The following is a 7,945-nucleotide window of genomic DNA, read 5'->3' as shown; positions in this document are numbered from 1 at the left end:
AAAAAGGCGGAACGCTTCACGAATTTGCGTGTCATCCTTGCGCAGGGGCCATGCTAATCTTCTCTGTATCGTTCCAATTTTAGTATATGCGAAGCCGAAGCAACGCAATAGGTCCAGGGGATAGTCAGGTATATGAAGGGAGGGGTAGCGGCACGTCACAGAGTGAAGGTGTCAAAACCACATTGCAATTGGAATAGGAAATGGCTCCACCACAAAAGGTGGGGGATATTCTTGCAGTGTCTTTTACAGAAATATACAGAATATGTAGAAATCCACAGAAAACTGGGTGCAAGAATGTGAAATACCACTTGGAGAAATCAGATTGGTTGTCTGGTGGACTATGCAAATAGATTTGCAGTCAGATGTGCGCCATTGGAGCAGCCAAGATGGTCCCGCCTTCTTGCTTTCCCCCACCCAACCAGGAATGTAACCAGAGCTGGTGGAGGAAGTGCCTCATGCGCTCTTGCAGGCAGCAATGCAGAGCGACTGAATAAGCTGACTACAATAGCCGGCATGTTGTCCTGGTGGGGTCTATTGCTATGCGGCTGTGATCGACTGAGAAGAGGGAACCATGCCAATCCCATAATCATAATAATAATACATTTCATCGATGTTACGAATGTTGGGAGGAAGTGAGTTCCAAAGTTTGGGGGCAGAGCTTAAAGCCCTGCCCCACATCGTGCGGAGATGGGCGGGGGTGCGGCGGGGCATACAGAGGTGGAGAGTGGAAGAGGATCTGAGGGAATGAGGGAATAGAAATCTGAAGAAGGTCAGATACACTGTAAAACCCAACAAGTTGAAAGTACTCAAAATTTATATGGCAACTGATTACGTCAAAATTTTTGAGTACAGTTAACTCAAAATGTTTGAGTAGAGTTAACTCAAAATGATTGAGTACAGTTAACTCAAAATGTTCAAGTAGTTTACTCAAAATGTTCAAGTAGTTTACTCAAAATGTTTGAGTAGTGTAAATAAATTTTATGAGTTTGTCTGAACTTAAAAGTTATGAGTTTGATTGAGCTTAAATGTTATGAGTTTGCCTGAACTTAAAAGATGTACTTTCAGTTTACTCTAATGTTTTCTTAATTTTTAAATTAAAATTAGGTTTCATATTTAAGCTTAACCAACTCAAATTTATAATGTTCCATGAAAACATATATTCATGTATACTGTACTTACATTTGCCTTCTATGTCTAAAAACAAAAACACACCTCACGTCTGTTTTAGTTCACATTTTTTTATTAAGGTTTAAAACAACCTTTGATAAAACAAATGATAACAGTACCAAAATGCACAGCATGTCCACGTACCAAAACAACAAATAAACCCCTGAGCAGAAGATGTGAAAGAAACACAACAAAACAGAAAAAAACAACAAATTATACTCTGCTGTTCTGTTAAAAAAAATAATTCTTTGAAAAGCATATACTTGAATAAATACAACCGAATACATTTCAATGTACTCGTTATAAGGTGCAAATCAAGGTAAAACTTACTAAAAACAAACACAGTATTCCTGAAACGAAAAAAGACATTCTGGTGGAATCCAAGTTTACATATCAAAGTATTAATACAAAATCAGTCACAAACAGGTATACAAAGCAGAGTAAAACTAAAGTTACTTATCGAGTGTTGCTTTGTTCCGTAATATTGGAGGCCTTCAATATTGCGGAACAAAGCATTTTTCAAACTTAGCAAGCATGGTTTGAGTGGTCTGTTATCATGAAGACACAGCAGTATTTTCTGAATGAAGGTGAATGTGTGGATTAATTTTCTTGGATAATCTAAATGCAATGCATACATTAAACCAAACAAGAGGAGGTGTGCATCAGCCAACCTGGGGAGACATCTCACAATAATGCCATCTTCTATCACAACAGAAATGCTGTCGGGGTTAAACAAGATGGCACCAGTGAGGTTGTCAGTTGTTACGGAGAGAAGTGCGACAGGAGTGTTTTCAATGTCTGGATCCTCTTCCCACTGCAAAATACACACAAACGTACACATACAGAATAAAGTAAAAGGTTATAGCATATATTGTGGCCATAGATAGACATTTGTGTTAAGTCAGGTAATACATACATTGCATGTCTTGAAGAACTCGGAGTCATCTTCGCCCGAGTATCCAGGGATGTAGAACACAGTTTGCATCTCCAGTACATGTTAGGCCTGCAATTACATTAAACATTTTTCAAGTGTTTCCGGGAGGTGACAAGACTATGAACGAGGATAGGAGTGGTGTGAGGGGTGAGAGACGGGGCGAAGTTATTTATATGGGAGTGGAAAGATAGCGTGCTGTCAAGGATGACGCCTAAGCTTTTGACCGAATGGGAGGGAGAAACATTCCAATTGTCAATAGTGAGAGAGAAACTGTTAGATTTGCTCAAGGTGCATTTGGTATCAACGAGGAGAATTTCAGTTTTTTCACTGTTTGAGGAAGTTATGGGTAAACTAGGATTTAATTTCAGAGAGGCAGAGTGAAAGGGAAGAAGGTGGAAGAGACGCTTTAGGTTTGCTGGAGAGGTAGAGCTGGGAGTCATCCGCAAAGCAAAGAAATTGTCTACCAAATTTACTGAGAATATTGCCAAGGGGAAGAAGGTGGGTGATAAAGAGGAGAGGTCCCAGGACAGAGCCATGGGGCACACCAGAAGATACAAGTAGAAGATACAAGAGGGGACTGTTAAGTGAAGGAGTTAATTTTGATGTACTGAGAGCTGCCAGGGAGATAAGAGTGGAACCAGCGTAGGGGCGTGTCAGTGATCCCTTTGGAGGAAAGTCTGTCAAGGAGGATGGGATGAGAAATGGTGTCAAAAGCTGCAGTGAGGTCAAGAAGGACGAGGATGGAGAGTAAAGCGGCGTCAGCTAGCAAAAGAAGATCATTCGTGACTTTTAAGAGAGCTGACTGTACTGTGGTGGGGGCGGAAACCAGATTGGAATGGTTCGTAGAGATCATTCTGGGAGAGGTGAGAGTGTAGCTGGGAGTACACAACTTTTTTTTAGGATTTTGGAAATAAAAGGAAGGTGAGAAATGGGGCAAAGGTTCCTGAAGTCATTGGGATCAAATCCGGGCTTTTTAAGAATTAGTGTGACAGCCGGGGACAGGGACGATTCCTGAGGAGAGAATTGCAGGTGTCAGAGGAATAAAAGTGAGGGGAGGGGGAGGTACAGGGGGTTGAATGATTCCGTTAATAAGAGAAAAAAGAGCGTGAGTATTTCCAGCGTTTGAGTCAATGAGTCCAGAGTAGAATTGTGATTTAGCTTCAGAGATCTTCTCTCTATCGTTCCGATTTCAGATCTCTACCATGGGAACAATGCTCATCTTCTCGGTATCGTTTCAAGGTTAACATTCCCGAAGATTAGCATTAGAAAGTTTACCACAAGACGGTATAGGTGGTTCACCTATACCATAGTATAGGTATATATACTAGTATTGAATTGCCTTTTCAGAATCATCGATGCTCATCCTAATGTTTTATGGTTCAAAAGAAAAATCCACAATGAAAACAAGAAAAGACTGGCTGACTTGGTCAGTACATGGTTATTACTGCCCTTCACGTGTCCTTGTCTCTAACTGCGATAAGGTAGATTTATGTGTGCCCCTCAGGCACTGGGTCGGTGAGGAGTGAGGGTGACTCTCATGTCATAAATTAGCAGCTGCTCATGAGTAAAATCAGAATGAGCAGGCGAACAAGCCATGCTTTTACATCCTGTTGGTTTTTATCAGGATCTCGTCTTGATCCCACGCTCTTAATGTCTTGCCGTCTTACCTTTTGCCACCTCTACTTCCGCTCTTCCTCTGACCCTGCTTTTCATGCTGGTTATCCTCCTGTAAACCCCTCCACTTTAGTTCACAGTTGTTTTTTATGATAGTTTATGTCACGCCAAATCCATTCTTCAGCTGTCTTTTTCTTCTGTCCACTGCTTTGTACCATTTTACCTGTGCTAACGTACCAGACAATTCTAGTCAGGTACTGCGATCTGGTTTGATATCTTTTCCATTTCTACTCATCATGTTCCTTCCACCTTGTCTCTGACACAAGCTTCTTTTCCTCTGACCCCTTCTCTGCTCCGGCTTTGAAGTCGTCTTCATCTCAAGATGAATCTGGAACATTGATCCATCCCTCTTTAATGGCTCTGTAAGCATTATTAAAACAGATTGAAAAGACAGGGCATGACCCAGGAAGAGAGGACGGATTCCATATTGAAAGAGGAACCCAATAGGGGGTGGGGGATGGGTTTAAGGAAATAAAATGGTTGGATCAGTCGGGGTATTGGCATATAATTGCATCATTGTGAATCCGCAGTCATTTACATTCGAGTGGGTTGCATGTGCACACACGTTTGGGGAAACGGCGTCAGCAGCAGGGGATGGATGGCGTTTGCTTTGGTTCGGTTTGCATTTGGTCAGCCTCAATAGATAAGCCAATGTAGCGTGCTATTACACAAACTGCAGTCAGGTGGGTTCAATCGAATATCCGCAGAGCTGCTACAAAACAGTCAAATCTATTCAGGGCTTGTCTGGCATACAAAAACAGTACCTGGACGTCACCCAATGACAGCACGAAATCCCATAATTTACACCCATGTGGATTGGCTGTGTATCTTCTCAGTCCAGCCCAGCCCAGCACTTATCACATGGGTTACTCTTTGATCAGTCTAATCAAGTGCTTGCCTAGATCCATGTCGTGTTTACTTGGAAATTTAGTTTGTGTGCGCTCTCGTGCGAGAGAGAGAGAGAGAGAGAGAGAGAGAGAGAGAGAGAGAGAGAGAGAGAGAGAGAGAGAGAGAGAGAGAGAGAGAGAGAGAGAGAGAGAGAGAGAGAGAGAGAGAGAGAGAGAGAGAGAGAGAGAGAGAGAGAGAGAGAGAGAGAGAGAGAGAGAGAGAGAGAGAGATGCATGCTCTGTGCATGCATTGTACATGTGCTAGCTCGAGCAAGAGAGAGATAGCGAGAGAGATCCATACACTGTGCATGCCCTGTGCATGCACAGTGAACCCATGTGTGGTCCAGAACATGTGTGTCTGTTGGTGAGTGTGTGTCTGTGTGTGGGTGAGGGGGTGGTAGATATCTAAACATTGAATCAATACAGAGAAGATTTGCACGGTTCGCATATATGGGGTTCGATATCTAAAAATTGCAACGATACAGAGAAGATTAGCATGGTTCGCATACATAAACCATGCTAATCCTCTCTGTATCGTTTCCAATTAGCATGGTTAGCATATAAAATGGCGGCGCGTGAACACGCAGCGGCTCCCCTCTCTGCCTTGCACGCTGGGTCCTAGAGGACAGTAATTTCGTCTGTGATGTATGTCGTGTATATTAGCATATTTGCCAATAAAGCTTGGTGGTCCTGGTCCCCATTTACCACGAAAGACGGTGGATAACTGTAGTGTGCCAAATAACTGATATTCATTCCCAGAATTGGGATTAAGAATGGCAAAATTGCACATGATTATTATTATTTTACCCCCTTTTCTGACATGCATCTGCCAGAATAACATTTTGGGAGCTCTGAATGACCTCTGAATTAGCAAGCCCCTTGTGTGTGATCCCAAAACTTTCAACCCAAGTGTACTTTATATATGGGCACACTTCATGCATTACTCCTCCCCCTACTCCCTATTCTTCTTTTTCCTTCTCTTCTGCCATCTGCAAGAGATAATTATTCTCAAACAAGCTGTCCCTTGGGTGAGATTGTGATATCTGAAGCTACCTTCATTAAAAAAAAAAAAAAACTAAAAATGGAAAACAATGCTACAGCTGTGTGCAAGGGAAAGGCGAGAAATGTAAGGAGGGACAAAAATACAAAAAGTAATTTATTTTATTTATTACATTTTTTTTGGTTGTGTCAGTGAGTCAACATACCAACATCCATAACACCAAATCACGCAAGACGTAAACGTGAGGAAAAAGATTTGTTTCTCCTTCATAGAAGCGCTTAAGCAGGCATGGCACAACGGCATATGGGATGTATGTCCCTCGCGGGAGCCATCAATACTTTGAAGCACAGTTGATGTCCTTTGTCTTCTGTAATCGCTCGGAAACGTCCTTGTGTGCGAGCCGAGATTGCCCCCTCAACCGTTCCACTCGTACAAAAAAAAAACGCCTGCACCGGCAGCACGGAAACAATCCGTTTGGCAGGTGGATTAATGACAAATCCGAAATGACAAGAGGAAATGTAAATTAGGGTCGGATATGTCGGCCTGGCCTGCAGCCCACCCGCACGCATGTCCGGTGGAAGAGCAAGCTATTTACATAATAGAGTTGGACAATGCACAGGGAAAACGTAATGTATCCCCCTACTTATGTCAGCATAAGATCGTGTACTGCAAACTGCAAGCTATGGCAGTTGACAATGACACGGTGTTAAAGATTAGCATGCCTGGAACCATTCACATGGACGCCATCTGTGTTTTGATCACGGGCGTTTTTATGAGCTTGTGTTCATTTGGCGTTGTGGGTTACTGGACTTTATTCTAATAGACTGGACCGATTCGTAACCTGGTGGATGAATTGCGATAATACGTCATTGTGTCCAGTGATAGATTTTTTTTAATACATCTCTTAAAAAAATATTTTTGACTACCGTATTTTCCGGTGTATAAGGTGCACCGTAGTACAAGGCACACCCCCAACGAATGGTGTATTTTCAATTTTTTTCCATCGATAATACATACTGGAGTGTAAGGGTAAGGCACGCCCCCAATGAATGGTGTATTTTCAAACTTTTTCCATATATATAAGGCGCACCGGACTATCAGTCGCACCTTCAATGAATGAAACAAAGCTTTCCAAATATAATGCAGAGCGACGCTCCCCAACTTACGAATGAGATACGTTCCGAACGGTCGTTCGTAAGGTGAATTTCTTCGTACGTTGCTTCAGTGCTATATTTTCTATGGAATGTATGTTTAAGGCTTATATAAGTATGTATAAGGTTTATAAAAGAATGTTTACGGCTTGTGTACATAACTTGTACAGATGATCCCCAATTTACGAACGACATACGTTCCCAACGGTCGTTCGTAAGGTGAATTTGTTCGTAAGTTGATTCAGTGCTATATTTTGGATGGAATGTATGTTTAAGGCTTGTATGAGTAAGCTATATTGGTTTGTACAGAAAAATTAACATTTAATTCAGTATATGCTCGGGCGCCGCGACAAATTAGATGTATCTTTTTAGAATATCGAGCGTTTGTCGGGTGCAAGAGCATGATAAAACAAAAACTGCATCGAAAATGAATTTCAAAAGCTCATGTATGACATTGACAAAGACGAAAGACAAGGACGTTTGCGCTATGCTGTAATTAGTTTTTCTAAATGTTTCAGTGAGGTTAAAAACATATTTTTACAGCTTTTATTTTATTTTGTGAGGCAAAATAATTTTAATTGTAATTTTTAAGGTTAGTTTTCATGAATGACAATAACCTTACATAAAACGGTGCTTTTTAAAATTCTGGCAATTCAGCTCGCCAATCAAGGCACTGGTCTTTCATACCTTTTTGGTACCTTCAGAATCAGAATCAGAATCATCTTTATTGCCAAGTATGACACACAGGGAATTTGTTTCCGCTTGAACACGCTGCACTACTTATTTCCATTTTAAACATTTTCCTCTCCCAATCCCATGACCACCAACCTCATTGTCACAATCCATTCAGCGTTTGGTTGATAGCGTAGCTCTCTCATGACTTCTGAAGGTCAACACAGGTAGACTACAGACAATCGGCACTCCGGTCGCCGGCAAAAAACTATTGTCGCATTCATACTCGGTCAGCATTTTTACAACGATGAACCCCAAGGTCATCTCCTCGCTGGAGATCTGACAGCGTCCAAATCTTCAGAGAGGAAGATGAATACGTTAGAAGCTCAAGGCGGCAGTTTTAGCTGAGTGTTCAAAACCACCCGTTCGGTGTCGCCCACGCTCCTCAACTGTTAAAGAT

General features: G+C 41.8%; 1 non-coding gene across 1 annotated transcript; it reads right to left on the bottom strand.

The window, feature by feature from the left end:
* On the bottom strand, positions 1-106 carry LOC148882994 (U6 spliceosomal RNA). The gene has a single exon (XR_016113484.1). It is a non-coding gene; the product is annotated as a U6 spliceosomal RNA (small nuclear RNA).
* Between the last annotated feature and the right edge of the window lie 7,839 nt (positions 107-7,945).

This window comes from Hippocampus bargibanti, linkage group LG20, assembly GCF_051943395.1.
Source record: "Hippocampus bargibanti isolate YZ-2025 linkage group LG20, ASM5194339v1, whole genome shotgun sequence".
NCBI classification, from domain to species: domain Eukaryota; kingdom Metazoa; phylum Chordata; class Actinopteri; order Syngnathiformes; family Syngnathidae; genus Hippocampus; species Hippocampus bargibanti.
Note: the sequence above shows the minus strand (reverse complement) of the source record. Positions and strands in the feature narration are given on the sequence as shown.